The sequence below is a fragment of the Alosa alosa genome, chromosome 12 (assembly GCF_017589495.1).
Source record: "Alosa alosa isolate M-15738 ecotype Scorff River chromosome 12, AALO_Geno_1.1, whole genome shotgun sequence".
Classification (NCBI taxonomy): domain Eukaryota; kingdom Metazoa; phylum Chordata; class Actinopteri; order Clupeiformes; family Clupeidae; genus Alosa; species Alosa alosa.
Genome location: NC_063200.1, coordinates 7,287,912 through 7,309,672, shown reverse-complemented (window position 1 = coordinate 7,309,672; position 21,761 = coordinate 7,287,912). Strand labels below are relative to the sequence as shown.

Sequence of the window (21,761 nt, the reverse complement as noted above, 5' to 3'; positions counted from 1 at the left end):
AATGGCAGCAAATCATTGATAAACATTCAAGTGAAATGGAGATACCCTTGGAGCAGTGTCATTGCTGGTAATGTTTTTAAGGGTGGGGGGGGGGGATGAAATAATTACTGAAATGATGTGACTTTCCCAGCCAGGCAACATAGTGTGTTATTTGAACTCTGAGAGTGTACCAATGTAGTGAGTGTGTCTTAGTGAGAAGCAGGAAAATCAGGTCGCTTTTAACAAACCCATCATCGTGTCCTTATGAAAGTTTGTCATTGACAACATCGAGCGCACATTATTTTGCCGCTGTGCCTCCACCATATTTGGATGTGTTTCACATAGACTGATACCACAGTATCCGAAATTCCCCCCTTGCCTCGTTAGATGTTCACATTCAATCATGAGTTATGAACACAAACACACACATACAAAACACACACATACACACACACACACACAAAAGGTAAAGTACTAAGTTATATTTTCGCTCCTACCATATTAAAAAAAGATACTGTACTCCCGCTACTTGGGAATAGAGGCCGCTTTTCATGCATCTTCTCAGACAGTTCTCTCTTTCTCTCAATGAAACATCTTGGGATGATTTTTTGAGGTTATGCAAATCAGACGAAAAGAGTCGGTCATTTCCTCTATGTGCGTTTCTGTGTCTTTATACTGGCTTGGTTTCATTATAAACGAGAGCATTGTTTCTGAGGAGGACCCAGCGAGACTGGGCTGGTGTTATCGATTCCTGCTCCTCCCCTACCCAACCTCCACACTGTGCTAATAAGTCTTCTGAGTTGTTGTTGCTCTTTGTTTGTCTCTCCCAGATGCTGAGACTTATTGGGGGGGTAATTCAAGGATTTTATTCTAGCTGGTGTCTCATTGGGGCAACAGGGCAGCCTCTCAGCTCTACTTCACCTCAGACCATGAGAATGGTAGTCCAAAAGGAGGCATAGAAACACTGGAGGATTTTTTTTCTTTTGTTTCATGACAATCATGGACGTCGACCGTTTGTGTTTGCCGTCTTTTCCACCATCTCCATCCATGCTGTCTCGTATCAGTGCTCTCCTTCCCTGTTTATCCTCTCAGAGCACAGCCAGAGATACAGCTTGGCGCAGTCCCCTCCGCCAAGCGAAACAAGCAAATAAACAAACCGGGCCGAGAGTTAACGTGTGATTGTTTACGCGCGAGGAATCATTTCGAGCCGTGACCGATGCTGTCAGGAAATGAGCAACAGCTCAGCTGATGGCAGAGCGGCACGCTGGCGCCTAATTTATGCAGGTCTTTTTTTCCCCTTTTTTTAAAACTCCCAGCGGATAATTGCTGTGGGGGACACGCCGTGACCTGTGACCAATCGCAGCGGCCCCTGTGGTTTCTCCAACTGCTGCGGAGACTTGGGGTCTGGGGGAGGGGGGTGGGGTGGTGGTGGCTTGGTGAGGGGCACAGGGGTGTGCTTGCTTGGACAATGGTTCTGGCAGATTGGCCCTTTATGCAGCCTGGCTGCCCAGGAGAAGTGGGGTTGTGGGGCCGAGATGGTGCTAGATGAATGGAGCTCTTTGTAAGTCATCAGTCAGAGTCAGAGAATCCCCCACACACACACACACACCCCTCATCAAGACAAGAGTCTCCAGAAAACAAACACAGGAAATGAAGAGGCTGACAAGAGCGGAGGTCAGCCTGCCTCTTGACCCTCTCCGGAGGGTGTAGAGACCCAGGGTCTGGACAGGAGGAAGACAGAGGACTGGAGGGGTAGCTAGGTCTTGGTGCCCACTCAATTTGCTTATCGCTTTAGTCTAGTCTTTATATAGTCTTTTAGTCTAGTCTTTATATGCAAGTTACCAATAGTTACAGTACTACTACAGACAAAAGCATTTTTATTTTGTATTCACCGTTAACAGAAGTGGCAGATGTGGCTGTATTGTAATCTGTGTGTTATACTGGAAAGTCAAAAGCTATTGTGTTTGGCTTGGAAATAGAAAATGAAAGACACAATTTTGAATTTCATGAAAGCTTTGACTGAGCCGCAGCATATAACTGTTAATACCGACAGCTCTGTTTGATCTGCCGGATAAAGCCTCTGTGCAAGACCAACAAACAAAACACAGCGGAAAAAAAGAGGCCAGCAGAAAGATAGTGCTTACTGTAGATCCCCCTTGACTGTGAGTGCCTTATTGCTGTGACTGTGAGTGCCTTATTGCTGTGACTGTGAGTGCCTTATTGCTGTGGCAAGTTGAAAAAAGAAAGTGAGGGTTTTAGGAGGCATATGCAAAAGAAAGCTCTTCAAATGCCCTGGCTGGAAAGTAGAGCATGGACATTATTGTGTTCCCGGACAGTAGGCGCATGACTCGGACACAGATCTAGTTCAGATGGGCTTTATCCCTCCTGGAGGTCTCTGTGTTTTTGACCGAATTTCAACTTAAATCTCTTCGTAACGGTAAATTATTTTGGTCAGAGCCTGTGTCCTGATTTGCATTGGCCCTGGGCTCGTGCTGTCCTGGAGATCTCGTCGTCTCTTTTGATGCTATAGTAGGACAGAAGCCTGTGAGCCAGGCTTTTCTTTTACTCGTGTCTGTGTCGACCCTGATAAAAGCAGGCGACTTCACACAAATTAGGTATACACTTAGACTGTCTAGCCAGTCACCTTCCACCGTGCTGCATTAACACCACCCTGGAAGACAAGACAAACAAAACCCACTGAAAGGAGTATGAACCAGTGGCCTCCACCTGCACCGTAAATTAATCCATTATTCATGTAGCAGCTTTTTAAAATCAATCTATGCCCCTGTCCATTTCCTCTCCATTTTGCCTCTTTTCATTTTAGGAACCTCATAACATGGGTGGGGGTTGTGTTGGGTGGGGGTGGGTGGATGGGGGTGGGCTATGGTTTGAGATGGGCTTTTGTTGTAGCTCTCCTTACAGTTACAGTTTCCTGCCCCCACCGACAGACTTCTCATTCCGGCATGGGAGCCAACCGCTGCTGCCTGGGATAGTTTGTCTCGCCATGGCGACAGCCAAAATTGAAAAATCAACACGGCATGGCCACATGGCAAACAGCAAAAAAATGGAAAAGAGAGAGAGAGAGAGAGAGAGAGAGAGAGAGAGAGAGAGAGAGAGAGAGAGAGAGAGAGAGAGAGAGAGAGAGTGAGAGGAGAGAGAGAGAGAGAGAGAGAGAGGCATTGGAGAGAGAGAGAGAGAGAGAGAGAGAGAGAGAGAGAGAGAGAGAGGGGGAAAAATGAGGCAGTGGCTGCGTTTGTACTGAAAGTGGAGGAGCCAAAGGCGTTGCGCGCGGCCTGTGTGTGCAGAAGGGAAGGCAACTCGGGCGGCCATAAATCACTGGCGCTGGAGCGACTGCTGCTGTGTCTGCCTTTTTAATATTTGTTGAACAAAGTGTGAGTGAAGTGACATTTAAAAGACGTGTGCACCCATGCATGCGTACAGTACATAGTAAATATATGTGTGATCTGTGTGTGTGTGTGTGTGTGTGTGTGTGTGTGCATGTAATAGTTTGTATGTGTGTGCTATGCATCGTCTCGGTGAGGCGATGATTGAAGCGGTTCGCATGCGATGGTGTTCTGTCATGTTGGCGCTTTGGTCGACGGGCGCAGTTGAGAAATGGTGGATTTAAAGATGTTTGTTTATGTATGAGTATGCATGTCAGCACATAATGCAGGAGATTTAGGTGAACCGGCGGTCAAAGCAAAACGTCTGCTGGCATATCAGGATTCAGAGCGTAACCCGTGAACAGTTCCACATAAGCTCTTTATAAGCAACCAATTAAAGTGTCACAAATGGAATGGAAGTGTGCATTATGCACTGTTCCAAATGTGAAGCCATAGGTTAATGGTAACAAAATAAGAAAACAAACGGTAAAAACCATTTCACAGTGCTCCATCCAGAGACGCGACTCTGGGCAACAGGGTTTATGAAGCACTTAAAAGCTTGGTCTGAGGTCATGACACAGGAAGTACTTCCTTGGAGTTACTGCGAGGGTAAGCGATCCCTGCCTACACTTTCATATGCAGTATATCTGTATGAATTAATGAAGAGTGAATGCTCTGTCCATGTACATTAAGAACAAACATAAAATACGAAGACAGATCGATGCAGCTAAATGATTAATCCTAGCACGGGGGTGTCATGTTTAGCACATTGACCCGTCGCATATCAGGTCGACTCGATAAGGCTGGACCCCTCTGAGCGGAATGTATCTGAGGGTCGATCGCTTTCAATAGCATTGATTGCAGCCGTGCCTTATTTGGACTCAGGGGGCGGGAGGCTGAATGTGGTTCATTAGATGGACTGATTGCCTTTCATCTGGAAGGAGACAGACCCAGAGCCCCAAGCTGGAGGCTATGGAGAGTGGGAGAGGGGAGACCATGAGCTGAGTGCGCCGCAGTCCTCTGACCCAAACAATTTCCAGATGAACAAGAAACTCAGTGAAGCCTCTCTCTAAAAGGCTCATTTATGAATGTGACCAGACCCTCTTGACTTTTTTTTTTAACATATGCTATTTGCCTTGGGGCATTCTCAGTTAGTCGAGTCTGGCTTGGAAGACGTAGGCGTCATCTGTTTTGATTCGTAGTAACCCAGTCAAAGTCAATGTGGGTTGTTTTTGGCTGTGGAATATTTGAAACCCATCCATCCACTGGTTTGTCATTCAGAACATCCATCCATTCATCTACCCATCCATCCATCCATCCATCCATCAGTCAGCCAAGTCAATCAATCTGTTTCGCTTGGAAGATGAAAGAATGGTCATGGAGTTGCCTCGCCCGTGTCCAGATCGAAAGGTTGCTGAGCCACGACGCCCAGCTCTGCCAAGCATGCAAACTCACCAGAGGGCCTTAGCAAGACCCCATGATGCTAATTAAAGCTACAGGCTAATGACAAATAAAAGCACAGGGCAGACAGAGAACAGCCTGCTATTACAGAGATGCAGTGGGAGAGTGGATAGTGGAGAGAGTGGAACAAAGGAGACCCTTCACCATCACACCACCACCTTCACCACCTTTTACTCCCTCCTGGCAGGTGATGGAGGCGGGTGTTGGGGCTACTCATGGTAATTACGATGGTGGTGTGGGTGGTGGGGGTTGTTAGTGGTGTGCAAGTAAAAATGGACCCATAAATTACGTGCTGCCCCTGACCACTTGATGCATGCAGCCACATTGGAAATCAAGGTCACTTCTCAGCTCACTTTATCTCTCTCTCTCTCTCTCTCTCTCTTCTCTTTCTCTTTCTCTTTCTCTCACACACACACACACACACACACACACACACACACACACACACACACACACACACACACACATACTCATACATATCCATGTTCACTCATTCTACATCCATAACCCACCCACCCCTCCCACCATGCCTGGTCCCAATGCCAGAAGGCATAGAGGAGTACAAGTACACAAGGAGAATTTAATAGGAGAAATAGATTTGTTGGAGAGAGAGATAGAGAGAGTAGGATAGAAAGAAAGAGATTGAGTGAGACAAAGGAACAGAGAGAGAGATAGAGAGAGAGAACGATTGGTGGTTGTGCTGTTTGGGAAGCAAGACTTGGGCTATTTTGAGCAGAGAACCATCCTCCCTGGAATCAACCAAGCAAAGGATTGCATTTTTTCGCTTTGTCTGTGAGCATGCTTTCTTACAGTGTTGGTTATTTTAGCTGTGTGCATGGTGTAATTGCTTAGTTTAACCTGCGGCTGTTGTGTGCTCGCCTTTTGTCTCTGCGTTTGACGTGGAGGCAGGATCTTACTGTGATGAGATCGCTCTCCAAAGCTCTCAATCTACAAGCTTGGCGAATAAAGAGAATATTTGAAAAGAGAGACAGTTTTGGAAAAAAAGCTCTCTTCTTCATTGCCTGATAATTGAGTACCCAGGCCTCAAATAGCTTGCCACGAGAGCCATTGGTGCAGCTGCAGTCATGTGTGATACTTGAGAAAAATATGCTCTCTGATTTCAGAGAGATGATGTAGAATACGCCCCGGCTCTGAATCTTTCCATGACAGAAAGATGAGACCTGTTACTTGGAGGGCCTACTATACTGGATTCTCTAATGAATGCCTTCTGAAGATCTGAGATGTTAATGGTATGAGAGCTCGGGGCATACAGCATAAGACCATGGGATTAATTCAAGGTTACATGTGCCACGGGATGTAATTGAAGTTGAAGGTACATTTATCAGAAAAGACTTTGGTTTGATTAAAGAGTGCAAAGTGTAAGTTCATGACTGTACAGGATTTGCAAAAGGTAGTCTATATTTCTTTGCATTTTGTTGCCATATTTGAAGGTGGCGGAGAATTGGATTCAATTTGTGGCGGCAGCTGACTTGGGGGGGGGGGTGTGGATGCAATTCATAACGTTTTCTACATAGTTAAAATAAAGGTTCGTACTTCTCCTTGTGACAAGCACTTTTGAATTTTGGAAAACACTTTTCCATTTACATCGGGATTTTGCAAACATTCAGTGTCAGAGTCAATAAAATGAGCCCTTCAACGACATTGACAAGCAGCAGTAAGTAGGCTAAGCATGCTAAATTCGACATCCAAACAGTATTCTAACGTTAGCTTTGAGATACTGATTTCATAACTTAACTTAGTAGGCTACATTGAAGAGACTAAACTATGTTGTGATAAGACCTTAGCAGAGTTTACTTCAATGCAGCAGTTTTGAACAAATTTGTCACGATGCTAAGCGGATTTAATAGCAATTTAGCCAGACGTCTTCTATGCAATGCTTCTATGTGGCAACAACAATCCTTCAACAATCGTGAATATTTTGTTAAATGCACATGCAGAGGAGTGGCAGTAGGCTACGAGAGAGAGCGGGGCTGGGCAAGGAAAGGCTGCGTGCGTAAAAAGCGCAGCTCAATGCCAATGCAAGGATTTGACCTTATAGGGCCTATTTATTTATGACTATATATTTATATTTCGTGGCGCCCCGCCACAGATTAGTCAATGTATGGGAAACACTGCGCAACATATGGTATTGATTTTCTTTGAAGCATTATACCCTCATAACAACACTACCTTATAAAAGCATTATACCCTCATAACAACACTACCTTATAGAAGAGACAGTCCTTGTTGTTGATTATGATCGATGGATCAATAAAAGCTTCTTATTATCAAAACAGCGAGGTAAACATCACCCATGAATGCAATGAAATGTGGGGAGGTGAAGATTGATATTTTTAGTCTCTAGTCAAAGCTGGCCATTAAGTAGCGCACGCTCCAGTAAAGTCAATGAAGACCTAGCGCGCTGTGGATCACAGTGATGTTTTAATGTTAGATTTCCTTAAAACACACACACACACACACACACACACACACACACACACACACACACAGAGGCTCCACTGCTTTAATTAAAGTCAGCAGCAGCACTCATTCAAGCAGACTGCCCGCTGAGATCACAATGCCAAAAAGGAAATGAGACTTTTTTTTCTTTCTTCTTTTTCGTCTTTTGCTTTTCACATCTTTTAAAACTGTGGGAGGTGGGAGAACATGCCCCCGCAGACACGCGAGTAAAGCACCATGGATTGCACTGACATGCGAGGGGATTGAATGGCTGTTGTAAGTACTTCACAGAGAGCCACAGTGTCAAAGTGAGATTGTGTCGACAGAAACTGGAATGAGGAATGATTTATTACGATTTTGTTGAGGCTGTGTTCTCTTATAACCCACGAAGCAGTGATGAGAATTGTACCATCTCTGAATCTGTGCCTTCTGGGTGTTGTGCTGCATTTGGAGTTTGATGTTGTATTGTTTCAGAGCTTCCTTGAGCTCTGCCCTAATGGTAGCTGTCTGTCTGGTAGCGTCAGGCGGTAATTGTACTCCCGTGGGTGTCCCCCTATTGCGCCTGTCAAAGGCAAAAGGTCGCCGATAATGACTCAGAGAGCCCCGGTTATGGTGTGTGAGCGCACGCGTGTGTGTGTGTGTGTGTGTGTGTGTGTTTTGGCGTGATGTCTCTCTGTCACACCCGAGTTGTTGCTCTGCGCCCACAGCCCTGTGTTCTGTGTCTGTGTGTCTGTGTGTCTGTGTCTGTGTGTCTGTGTCTGTGTCTGTGTCTGTGTGTCTTTGTCTGTGTGTCTTTGTGTCTCTGTGTCTGTGTGTCTGTGTCTGTGTCTGTGTCTGTGTCTGTGTCTGTGTGTCTGTGTCTGTCTGTGTGTCTGTGTCTGTGTCTGTGTCTGTGTGTCTGTGTCTGTGTCTGTGTGTGTGTGTGTGTGTGTGTGTGTGTGTGTGTCGGTCCAGCCCTCCTCCCCATTCTGCATGCATCCCAAAGTCTCTGGGGGAGGAGGTGTCACCACTGGCAACCACAAGCCTTTGACGGGTTCAGAATGAGAATCCCCGCAGATTTCATCTTACACAGTTACACAGTTTACACCCCCACACACACACACACCATCACCACACACGCAAGCACACACACACACACACCATCACCACACACGCAAGCACACACACACACACCATCACCACACACACACACACACACACACACACACACACACACACACACACACACACACACACACACCCACACACACACCATCACCACACCACACACACCACACACACACACCATCACACACACACACACCATCACCACACACACACACACACACACACACCATCACCACACACCACACACACACACACCATCACCACACACGCACACACACACACGCACACACACACACCATTACCACACACACACACACACACACACACACACACGCACACACGCGCCATCACCACACACACACACACACACACACCATCACCACCACACACACACACACACACACCATCACCACCATCACCACACACACACACCATCACCACACACACACACACACACACACACACCACACACACCACACACACACACACACACACACACCACACACACACACACACACATCACCACACACACATCATCACCACACACACACACACACACACACCATCACACACACATCACACACACACACACACACACACACACACACACATCACCACACACACACACACACACACACACACACACACACACACACACACCATCACCACACACACACACACACACACACACACGCACTCTCTTCTCTTCTCTTCTCTTCTCTTCACACACTCCGCCGCATGTTCGCCACTGCTGGTCTCTGTAATTTTCTGTGGTTTGTTTGGTGATGATGGACATAAATCACAGCAGCCAGTGTTTTCTCCGCCAGCTTCTGCTCTTGTGGTGCGACACAGAAGACACATGCTAATTTCTTTTAACCGCGCCGTGCCTACAGTTATTGAGATAGATGACGGAGCTGCCGTGATGTTAGCGCCTCGCTCGCGCGGCGTCCATCTTTATAGCCCGGACATTTCATTACACTTCATCACCCCCCGCCCCCAGGGAGATTTGAGAGGTTGAATAAGTTCACTGTGCGCGAATTCTGCCTTAGGAGAGGTGGCGCACTAGCAGCTCCCATCGCTCCAGACGGCTCTGGAACCAAATTGGAGTGGAACTGTTTCAAACGGCGCCTCCATTTTTTTTTTTTTTTGTTCTTCCCATTAAAACGAAATGACATCCCAGTCGAGAATAGCAAATTTATATCACTCTGGGAGGGGGATTACCTGCAGGTACTGCTCATTCAAATGGAACTGTCTTGGTTAATTGAGACTGATTGTGCACCCAGTCAGGTCTTTTTAATCCTGATGAAATGTTAAACACAGATACAGGCTTCTGACGGCGCTCCGCCAGACAAGATGGCCTCTTAAAATTGCCTCACATTGGCTGCCAGTGCCCTAATGGGAATTGAAAAGGCAGCACTCGCCTTAATGTATTCACCTCGCCATTGTATAAGTACTTTTAGTCAAATGAGTTGCCTCGGGATAACAGATACCCCCCAAGACCTGTCAGCCTGCGAAAGGCAAAGGAATGTCCTCCTGAGCCATAAGTAAGTCTGTTTAATTACAGCGCGGAGCGTGTGGATGGGTGAGCAGTCTGACGCCTTTAGTATGAATTTATGGTAGAATGCGCCCTGTATTCGCTCATCCATACATTCTTTTCTGCTGAGATCTAAAGCAAGACATTTAATTACAGTATAATTTTCACATTCAGAGATAATAAGAGAAGTGCACGGTATGTTTACGTTCCAGCGGTATAGGAGGCGACTCGAGAACCATTCTCTGGAGACCCTGCGTCTATATCATGCCTCATCTGGGGACACAACACAGCTATCTCAGCCCCGGGCACGGGTATCGATTAGAAGCATGAGTGTGTGTGTGTTTGTGTGTTCATGTGTACACTCACATGTGTGTGTGCGCACATGTGCACACCAACACACACACTTACACACATGTATATATGTGTGTGTTTGTGTGTGTGTGTGTGTGTGTATTTGTGTGTGTGTGTGTGTGTGTATTTGTGTGTGTGTGTTATCACTATCTCTCAGTGCTGATGGCATACTCTGATTGCTTGGAGACTGGGCCCTGTGCCTGGTGTCGTTGCTGCTGTTGCTGCTGCTGCTGCTGCTTAGCCGCAGTATGATTAAGAGGGCCGAGTCTGCAGAGATGTCAGACGCCTCCTCGGCAAGCGCCAGCAAATGTGCTGAGACACATTTTTAGCCCTATTGATTTTTCATTAGAGGCCAGTCATCTGCCCACCAACAAAAAAAGAAGGAGCGAGGGAATGAGAAAAAGAAAGAAGAAGAAGTGAGAAAGGGGGAGATAGAGGGGGGGGGGAGAGAGATAGAAAATAGCAAAAGGGGTCAAGGAAGACAAAAAAGGCAGGCTCACAGGAGCTCTCTGTCTCTCTGTCTTCATCTCTCTGTCTCTCTTTTTCTCTTCTCCTCTCTCTGACTCTCGTTCTCTCTTCTCCTCTCTCTGTTCTCTCTTTTTCTCTTCTCCTCTCTCTGACTCTCTGTCTCTCTGTCTTCATCTCTCTGTCTCTCTTTTTCTCTTCTCCTCTTTCTGACTCTCGTTCTCTCTTCTCCTCTCTCTGTTCTCTCTCTCTTTGTCTCCCTCCTCTGGGGTTGCTGTGCGTGCTGGGGCGTAGCCAGGCCAAGTCCAGACGAGGGCGGCGTTCTCTGTCTGATAACGCCAAAGAGCGCGGCGACATCTCAATTTCCCCTGCTCCAAACCCAAACCCAAACAAGGGCTCGGAGGGGGAGGGGGGGGGGATCCATCCCTGGCCAAGGGGAACTAGCGAGATAAGCAATAACCTGCAGTGTTGTGCATAAATTAGCAGCGCTATCAAGATCTCATTTCTCCACTGTGGGGCTGGGCTAGACGGGCTATGCAAGTACGTCGCAGAGGTATTTGATATGTAACACATTCACAAGTCACTTTCACAGAGATATGGGTGTATGCTGTATGTACAGCAAATTTGTGTGTATCTGTGTGTGTGTGTGTGTGTGTGTGTGTGTGTGTGTGTGTGTGTGTGTGTGTGTGTGTGTGTGTGTGTGTACTGTATGTATGTTTGTGTGAGAGAGAGACAGAGAGAGAAAGAGACAGTGAGAGAAAGTAAGAGAGAGGTTATTTGTGTGCCTTTGTGTATGAGTACATCTGAAAGTGTGTGTGTGTGTGTGTCTGTGCATGCGTGCGTGCGTGTGTGTGGGGGCGTGCGTTGATGGCATGCACCAGGGCTCCTCTTGAGGAGGTGTATCCTACAGATCCCAGCTTAGGCCCCCATCTGAGGCTCACAGCAGCGACGGGGACAGCTGGTGCCCCCTCACAGGCCAGATGGGACCCGTCCCAAACTGGGCCCGTCTCCACACGCCCTCCCCTCTCCCGATGCCCCCCTCTAGTGCCCCCCTGGGGGGCAGTTACTGGGCCAGTGCCTATGATTGGGTTCATCACCTGAGCACGTAGCAGTAGCCAGCAGTGGGGCGCCGCCTCATTAGGGGGGAAGCCCAGCGCAGTCCGACTGCTGTGCAGAAACAACAGCTCAACACTGCGTTGGGGTTTACTGGGGGATTTATTAGAGAAACTTAACAAGCAGATCTGTAAGACACCAAAGTGTGTGTGTGTGTGTGTGTGTGTGTGTGTGTGTGTGTGTGTGTGTGTGTGTGTGTGCGCATGTGTGTATACGTGCATGTGTAAGTATGTGTGCGCGTGTGTGTGTGTGTGTGTGTGTGTGTGTGTGTGTGTGTGTGTGTGTGTTTGTGTATGTGTGTTTACAACTGAATGTTATATTATATTACACCCTTGTCTACTTGAAAATGCAGCTTGCTGCGGAATCTTTTCTGTATTCAAACGCAGCATATTTCACGCGTCTCTTTTTATAATACTTTAGATAAAGAGAAGAAATAAACGGTTTCCTCGGTGCATTGCTTATCTGTTTATTTGCAATGCCTCCACCGCATGAGAGGCCTGGGACTCTCCTAAAGAGGGCTTGAGGTGGCCCAGACGGTGTCATTTGATAACAAACCTGTCCGTTTAATACGGGGCTGGGCCATTGTTATCTCCTGCTAATGTGTAAGCGCTGTGCCACCACTGGCAGCTAGAAAGCGGGTGGCAATGGGCCAAAGCACAGTCAACAGTCGCTTTGGTGGTTACCTCAGAGATTCAACTTAATGAAAGCTGTGTGTGTGTGTGTGTGTCTGTGTGTGTGTGTGTGTGTGTGTGTGTGTGTGTGTGTGTGTGTGTGTCTGGGAAGATGCCAAATTTGCAATAAATCTCCCCCTTTTTCAGTCCCAGGGTTCCTCCTCTGAAGAGTTGTAGAAGATGCCCACGCGCTTCTGATGTCCTTATCAGAACACAAGTGCGCGGAATATCAATTTTATTTTGGGGTGAGGCTAGGCGAAGTTTTCCCACGCAGGGTGCTTTTGAGGACATCAACATCTCAAAACTCCCGTTCTTCGTCTTCGTCTTTGTCTCCGTCTTTGTTAGAGCGAGGTGAGAACGTTTCTAAGATAAATAAATGATAGAATAAATGCAGCGTGGCTGTTTCCTGAAATCTCCCAGTCCACTCCTACCCGACGCTCTCAGCGTTGAGCAGAGCTTCAGCTGGCCAGTGTTCAGCCCCAGGCTCTAGCTGAGGACAGTTCCAGCAGGGGGGACTTAGCTTATTTCCCCTGGGGTCCAGAATATTCTTTTCTGGGACTCAGCAGCCATCTGACCGTCAAGTATACTGCCGACCACAAAGAACTCTCAAAACTGGTGCCTTTAGCTTGTGGCAAACACTACCGGCGCCACAATCGCTACAGTGTTGACGGGGTAGATGTGCCGCCTCTTCTGCTTGCAGTGGGACTTGGTGAACAGTTCTACGCCAGGAGACGTAAACGGAATAGATGTGGCACTGGTACCACCCACCCACATAAGACAACTGGGTCACACACACACACACTACACCCCCCCCCCATTAATTCCAAGGAGCTTTCGCTTAGGCTTTTTCTGGTGTCCCACTTCAGACCATCTGAGCAGAATACCGGCATCCCAAAAGAGGGTTAAACAGTTCAAAGTCGTCATGCTCCTTCTTCTTTCTTTGGGGGGTGTGGGGGGTGTGGGGGAGCATCCCAGGCATTTGATCCTGCTTGATCACCCCCAAATACACACACACACACACACACACACACACACACACCACCACCTCCCCCCTGGTGCTCCTACTTGGCGTGGCAGAGGAGTGGCGTCTAATCCGCCCAGCAGGGGAGGTGCTGGAGGAGAAAAGACCGGCAGGATCTCCGCACCACTCCTCTCCGCTCCTCCTCCTCTGCGGGAGCATCTTTACCCCCCTCAGGAGCCTATGGCTGCTTCTCTGCCCCCACACACCCCCACCTTTCCCATCTAAATCACAGCCTGCGGATGGAGCAAGCCAGAGCAGTCAGAGGTCAGCTTCGAAATTGCCCCGTGATGACGCCTTACATAATACGTCTGGCCAGCTGCTGCGAAATATACAGAGACAAACACAGAGAAAGAGATGCGGATAGAAACAAAAATGAGATAGAGAGAGAGAAAGAGAATAAGAGGGAGGAAGAGAATAAGAGGGAGGAAGAGAATAAGAGGGAGGAAGAGAATAAGAGGGAGGAAGAGAGAGAAAGAGAATAAGAGGGAGGAAGAGAAGAAAGAGAATAAGAGGGAGGAAGAGAGAGAAAGAGAATAAGAGGGAGGAAGAGAATAAGAGGGAGGAAGAGAATAAGAGGGAGGAAGAGAGAGAAAGAGAATAAGAGGGAGAAAGAGAATAAGAGGGAGGAAGAGAGAGAAAGAGAATAAGAGGGAGGAAGAGAGAGAAAGAGAATAAGAGGGAGGAAGAAATAAGGAAAATGGGGGTATGAGATATCTGGTCCATTCACCCAGGTACATAATAAGAATGGCAGGACGAGAAATGGCTGTTCTAACAGGGGTGATAGTGTGGAGAGAATGCGGATTAGGAGGTCCGGGGATGGACTTTTTGGACGCCATCAAATAGACTAGCGCGTGCAGAATGCTCTCCAATCCCCTCCAAATTGGAAAGTCATCGCCTAAGAGGATATTCTCTCCTTTTTCTCTGGCCATTAGAGGCTCTTCATCTTGTATTTCCACAATTCTCTCTGATGGGAAGAGAGGATAGTAACGCATCAAAGTAGAGTTGTATAATAGGCTAATATTTCACAAATGTTTCATCAGTGCTGTATCTCTCTCTCTCCACACACACACACACACACACACACACACACACACACATGAGCCATGTCTGATGGGTTTTACAAACGTTTCATGGCCCCCAAAGCATTCATAACAAGATTGACTGTCTAACACTGACAGCATTTCCCCCTTTTGGTAAACGCTTGCCTTCCCTGAGCCATTACTGTAACAAGATTGACATGCACAACTTTGAGCCATACTTCAATTAGATGAAGCGCCCAGGCAGATGTGTTCACTCCTCCCTGTGCCTTCCAAAACAGATTGTAATGATTTTCTGCTTTCACCTGTTTTAATAATAAATGAAAATCAAATGGCAAATGATTTTGAGAGTCACCCAAGCTTCACACTTGATGTATATTCATAGAATAAGTTAAATAATGTTTTCTTTGAGGGTTGTAGGGTTTTGAATTGTAATGTTTTCTTTGTGAAAGGTCGTTTGTGGTGTGGCTGCCTTGGTGCTTGGTACTAACAACATCATTACAAATGCAGAGCTCTTCGTAGAGAGACGACTCGGGGGGACGGAAAAGGATTCTTAAAAAAGTGTTTTGTTTTGGAGTCATGCCTGCTGTGAACAGTGGTGTGCACACACACACACACACACACACACACACACAACATGCTCATGCATACGCATACACACATGCACACACACACACACACACACACAGACAGACACACACACACACACACAGACATGACTGGGGGCTGATTGCGAGCAATAAGAGCCAAGCCCATTCCTGCACTCCTCACCCTCGCCCATCAAGCCAGCCAGAAACCCAAACCAGCTTGAGCTAGAGCAACTGGAGGGAGTCCAGGCTCCTTCGGGCTCTCTTCTCTTCTTCTTCTCTCTCCCTCTCTCTCCTCCCTCTTCTTCCTCTCTCTCTTTCTGTTGTTGTTATTTTCCGTCAGTTTGTTTGTGTTAAATAGTGCACTGTAAGGGGTGGAACAGGAGGTGAATGAAAAGTGATTAGACCAGCGGTGGGCTGCTACTGGGGCTCTCGCAGCGTCCAGACATACACACACACACACACACACACACACACACACACACACACACTCATACCCAGGCATACACACTCTCACTCATGCAAACTCAAATACAAATACACGTACACATATTCTCACACTCTTTTTTACACACTCTCCTCTCACACACACACACACACACATACACGCTTGGCCACAGATGACTGGTGGAGCCATTGAAGTTTACGGCCTGCCAGGCAGTGAGCGCATGAGAGAAAAGTAGGGGGACGTGCATGTCTGTGAATGGGGAGGAGACCTGGGAGCAGAGATGAGAAGAGGAGAGGAGAAGAGAGGAGAGGAGAAGAGAGGAGAGGAGAAAGGGCAGGAGAAGAAAGGAGAGGTGAGGAGAGAGGAGTGGAGAAGAGAGGAGAGGCCCCACCGTGTGACTGTGAGGCGAGCAGAAGAGGAGACACATTGATGTATCAAAGGACGGGCTGTCATTGGAGGGGAGGGGGGCTAGGGGGAGAGGGGGCCAGAGAGGAGAGACGGCTGAGGAAAGAATCCATGACTGATCTTTATAGAGGAGGCCGTCAAAAGCAGCATCTCTCACTAGCAGGAGGGAGGAGGGGATGAGAGAGGAGGAGGGGTTGGGAGGAGGGGGTGGTGGGGGGTCCATGAACAAAGACAGCAGAGAGAGAGAGAGAGAGAGAGGGATGGAGAGAGAGAGGGAGAGTGGGAGAAGAGATGAAATTGAAGGAAATAAATCTGGGGAAATAGCCAGAGAAAGAGAAGATCCAAAAGCTGTGACAAACACAGAGAGAGAGAGAGAGAGAGAGAGACGAAGAGAGATATAGATGGAGAGAAAGAGATGGGTGGAGGGTGAGAGAAAGATAGAGAGAATAAGAGAGAGAAAGAGAGAATTAGATGAGAGAGCACAGAGAGATTATCTCTCCCTTCCTATTTTATCTTACAGCAGTCAAGAGTAGCAGTGGCTGAGGAGCAGTGGCAGTGCTGAGAGATTACCCAGGAAAAAAGGAGGAGGGCAAAGAAGAGCACAGGGAGAAGAAAAAAGAGAAAGAAAGCGACTGAGAGAAAGGGAGAGAGACTGAGAGAAAGGGAGAGAGACTGAGAGAGGGAGAGAGACTGAGAGAAAGAGAGAGAGACTGAGAGAAAGAGAGAGAGACTGAGAGAGAGGGAGAGAGACTGAGAGAAAGGGAGAGAGACAGAGAGAAAGGGAGAGAGACTGAGAGAAAGGGAGAGAGTGAGAAAAAAGAGGAAAAAGGCACGTGTACAGATAGAGATAGAGAGATGCAATCAGCCCTGTGAGGTCTGGTCTGTCGGCCACAGAGGACACCTGAAAGAGAATAAGTAATTTAGTGTGTACAGTATGTGTGTGTTGGTGTGTGTGTGTGTGGGTGTGAAAAGAGTGTGTATTTTTGAGTTTGTATTAGTTAGTTTGAACACTTGTGTGTGTGTTCGTGTGTGTGTGTGTGTGTGTGTGTGTGTGTGTGTGTGTGTGTGTGTGTGTGTGTGTGTGTGTGTGTGTGTGTGTGTGTGTGTGTGTGTGTGTGTAATTGAGGGTCAGGAGGGAAGACTTGCCGGTGGAGATGAAGTTGTCCAGATGAGATTAAAACTGAGGGAGGGTCGGTGTGACAGTGTTGATGGGGGGGTAATCGATGAGAGCAGGAGTGGAAAGCCACGCATGGTGAAATGAGTCTGTAATAGAGAGATAGGATCAACCTGATCCTATCTCAGCTGACAGGTGCAAACAAAAAAAAAAAACCCACCAAGTAAAGCACACAACGCTATGAAGAGATTAAAAAATCACAAAAGGTCACCTGCTCATATAGTTTTAAAAGTCCAAGTCCTATCTCTCGGCTGTCCCAGGGGTCTCAGGATGGCACTCATAATCCTCAGGGTTACGCTTTTAGTGTTGAAAGAGCATAGAAGTGCTGTTAGCATGTACAGGATATCTCCTGTAAGACCCTTTCTACTAAGCATATTGAAGGGTTTTTTAAAGCATTAACCGTGTGTCCTTTTTACTATAGAGAATTGCACTCCATTTCTGTACATATAGAGATACACTGAAAGCAGATATCATATTATAGTCATTTTCTAAAGAGTTAATCTGGCCTTTTTGTGTTTGAAGTCCCGATGGACATGCAGGAGAGAACATACAGTCTAAATGGGATAACAGAAGGCATATGCTGCACACACACACATCAAAAGACTTGGAGGTTGGGAGGGAGAGCGGGTGAAAAAGAGGGAGAAAGGCATGACCCAGTGAAATGTCCTGTCTTTTCTTTTATCTGTCATCGCTAATTCAACAGTGTGGGGGTTTCAAAGGCCCGTCCATGACCCCAGACTTATCTAAGGGCGGAGACCATTACTGCCCTTCAAACACCAGGGGCAGGCTTTTTTTTTTTCTTTCCTCCAGTGTTTGATGGCGCCACCCATGTCCTGAGAGGCCGGGCGTCTCTCGCTCTCTTTCTCTTTCTCTCTGTCTGTCTGTCTGTCTCTCGCTCTCTTTCTCTTTCTCTCTGTCTCTCGCTCTCTTTCTCTTTCTCTTTCTCTCTGTCTGTCTGTCCGTCTCTCGCTCACTTTCTCTCTCTCTGTCTCTCGCTCTTTCTCTTTCTCTCTGTCTCTCTGTCTGTCTGTCTGTCTGTCTGTCTGTCTCTCGCTGTCTCTGATGTGAGGCAAATGTCTAGACCCTAAGGCCGATCCCAGGGATCAGGAAACAGGACCGCAAATACACACACATATACAAACACACACACACACACACACACACACACACACACTCACACTCACACACACACACACACACACACACACACACACACACACACTCACACTCACACACACACACACACACACATACACACACACACACACACACACACACTCACTAGCGATCCTGACAGACATAGAGACGCAGATCAAAGGAAGGGATGAACAACAGAGTCAGAGAGAGGTAGAGAGGAACAGGTAGGATGAGCTGGATGATGAAGGAAAGAAGGGAGAGATGAAAACAGAGAGGAAGAAAGAGACAAGGCAGAGAGAGAGAGAGAGAGAGAGAGAGAGAGAGAGAGAGCGATAGAGGAGAGAAGCGGCCGCTCAGATCACCCATGCCGTTGAGAGACCCAGGTGTGGTTGGGGGTGAGGGTGCGGAAGTGTTTGATGAGGTGTGTTTTTCATACCTGTTGCCCCAGGCGATGCTACTGGGCATCCCCCTTTCCTCCGCCCTGCCTCCACCCCTGTGACTGTGGCCTGCTTTGCCATGCAGGCTGGCAAATGAGTGTTAGTGCCTCAGCAGTCTGGTGATCAGACAGCCCCTGGGCAGTGTTTTAGCCTCACTCAACCCTTAAACGTTCTCTCTCTCTCTCTCTCTCCATCAACCCAGAAATACCTCCTCTCTTCCCTCTCCCTCACTCTCTCCCATCACGGAGATATGCAGCTTCACTAGGCAGGAAGACAAGCTGAGGCCCAACAGCCTTTCCCCATCTCTCTCTCTCTCTCTCTCTCTCTTTCTCTCCATCTTTCTCTCCCTTTCTGGAATGTCAAATAATACATTCCATACCTCCAGTGCCATTATACTGATGACCCCTTCCCCAAACACACACACACACACACACTGCTCCCCACCACCCTAGTGAAATCTTAGGGATGACTCTTCTCAGCGATGTGTGGCCTTTGTTCTGCCAGTTGGGTCTCTGTGCTGTTCCGCCTGCCGGGGGAAGAAAAGTGCTTCAGCTCCGCAGAGGAGAACAGGGTGACGTCCGTCTCCTGGGAAAAAAGAAAATCACTCCGCTTTTGCTGTTCCCTTCAAAGGAAAACAAAAGAATAAGAGAATAGACACAAATGCAAAAATAATGTTTGGTGGTTGAATGCGTTGGCAGAGAGTGAATGTGGATTGATTTTGCAGCTTCAGATCGAACCATAGACACATTTTGGTTTCATATTGTGTGTGTGTGTGTGTGTGTGTGTGTCTGTGTGTGTGTGTATATGTGGGCACACAAGTCAAACTTTATGTAATTTTAAGTGCTGAAATACTTGCTGTGAGTGGGAGAGGCACGCTGTGTGTCTCACACACACACACACACACACACACACACACACACACACACACACACACACACACACACACGCACACACACACACACATGAACACAGGCAGATAGAGTGGCCCATCATGGATGTCTCTCAGGGATGGAGTTGCTTGTCTTCTTAGCGTGTAGTCACATTAGCATTTGAATCGGTGTGCTCAGCACCTTCAGCAGACTGCACTCCTCTTCTCCGCTCCTTCTCTCCTCCTCTCCTCTCGTCTTTTGGGCAGGAATGACTGCGCAAGGAATGGGTACGACTAGCTCCACGGCTCTGCGGCTTGAGTGTGTGGGCCTGACTTGAAAAAAATACTTAAAAGCTAGCAAAGCCAAATGTAACACATTTTAATTTAAAATAAAATGGATGGCATGGCATTAAAAAAACCTGGAAACAGTGTACTGCTGACAGGGTAGTTAAAACAGACAGAAGCAGAGCTCTCGTGTATAAATATGTATGAATGCAGATAGGGTGTGTGTGCGTGTGTGTGTGTGCATGCACGCGCATGTTTCTGTCTGTGTGTCTGTGTGTGTGTGTGTGTGTGTGTGTGTGTGTGTGTGTGTGTGTGTGTGTGTGAAGGGTGAGTTTCAGAGGGGAAACGGTAGGCATTAAAACAAAAGACAAAGAGGAGCAGGCAGGCAGTGCAACTTCAAACAGCCTATTCCCCCACACAGCTCCCTGTGCTGGCCCTTTTGCACTGTGCTGCTGCTGGCTTCTCTGGGGCCTCTGTGCGTTGCCATGTAGGCTCAGAAGCTCCGCACACGGCTATGGGAAGCGTCTGTGGCTTCTGTTCATTCAGCACCCAAGCTAGTTGCACACCAGTTTTTTTGTTAGCAGGAAGTACAAGAAGCACACAGTGCATAGAGTAATGCTTCGCCATACTCTCCTCTGGGCCGGCTACTCTACTTGTGACTCTCTTCTTTTTTTCTTCTTCATCTCTCTCTCTCTCTCTCTCTCTCACACACACACTTTGTTTTTCCTTTTGTCTTCCTGTCACGTTGCCTGGCATTTTTATTCTCAGCGTCAAAGCTGAACTCATATTTGAAAGCGTCGAGCAGGAGGGAAAGTCACTAATCCACGGTTGATTAATTTTGGGAGAGGCAGGCTTGTGTATCATTTTTTTGCACCCGTGCCCCCAGAATGACACCACTTTAATCTTTCATACCTGAAAATCTGATGGCAGCTCTTGTTCAAAATCGGTCACTGAAAAGAGGTGCCAATAAAAGCCAAAGACAGTTGGGCTCTTATTGGTTTTGTGTTTCTGTAACTGGGTCAACTGTCACTCAGCTCTAAATTCTGACGCAGAGGAGCAAAGCAAAAGTACAAGACAGTGGAAGGATGTGTAAAGCCAATCACTACTTACCTCAGGAAAACCTCTCAACCCACAACTCCATGGTCCATTGGTCTACTGGTGGGAAAGGAAGCACTATTCTGTATCAGACTACAGTATCTATAAACACATGTATAGATGAAATATGATTATGATTATGAACAACTTGACTGCCTGTCCAATGTAAAAAAAACATTGCAATAGCAGAAGTAAAAACTTTTATTTCACAACATTTAAAAACATCACTGAAAATTGATGACGTGTTCAAGCACACAGCACTGCACAAACTGTATGACGGTGTGCATTTGCAGAACATGAATAATTATATGTTTCCTGAAAGTATGACAAGTTCTTCTAATCAGCAGTCCACCTACACTATGTAAAGCCTTCAATCAAAAAAGCTAAAGGTCCATTAAATGCCTCTCCTTCACACGGCTGCTATTTTTCACCAAGCAGTTAAAATAATAGAGGTGACAGGCCACATTGTAGCACAGCGATGTCAGGATGTCAGGGTTTCCGTGGATACCAGAAGAGACTGGGTCTGTGGAATTGAATGTGAAAATGTTACCTCTGTGTCAAGTATCAAAGCTATTCCCAAAGCTATCTCCACATATCTTTTACTCTCACATTTTAGCAAATAGATCTTTCAGCTGATTTCGAAAGTGAAGCGTGACCCTTCAAGCCCTGAAGAAACACATTCCTCTCTCATTTCCAATGCTTTGCTACCCTCCGACATACTCAATTAGAACTACAATTTATAC

General features: G+C 47.1%; 1 protein-coding gene across 1 annotated transcript in view; it reads left to right on the top strand.

Moving 5' to 3' along the window:
• Positions 1 to 21,761, top strand: part of dcc (DCC netrin 1 receptor) — a 216,218-nt gene that overhangs the window by 47,413 nt on the left and 147,044 nt on the right.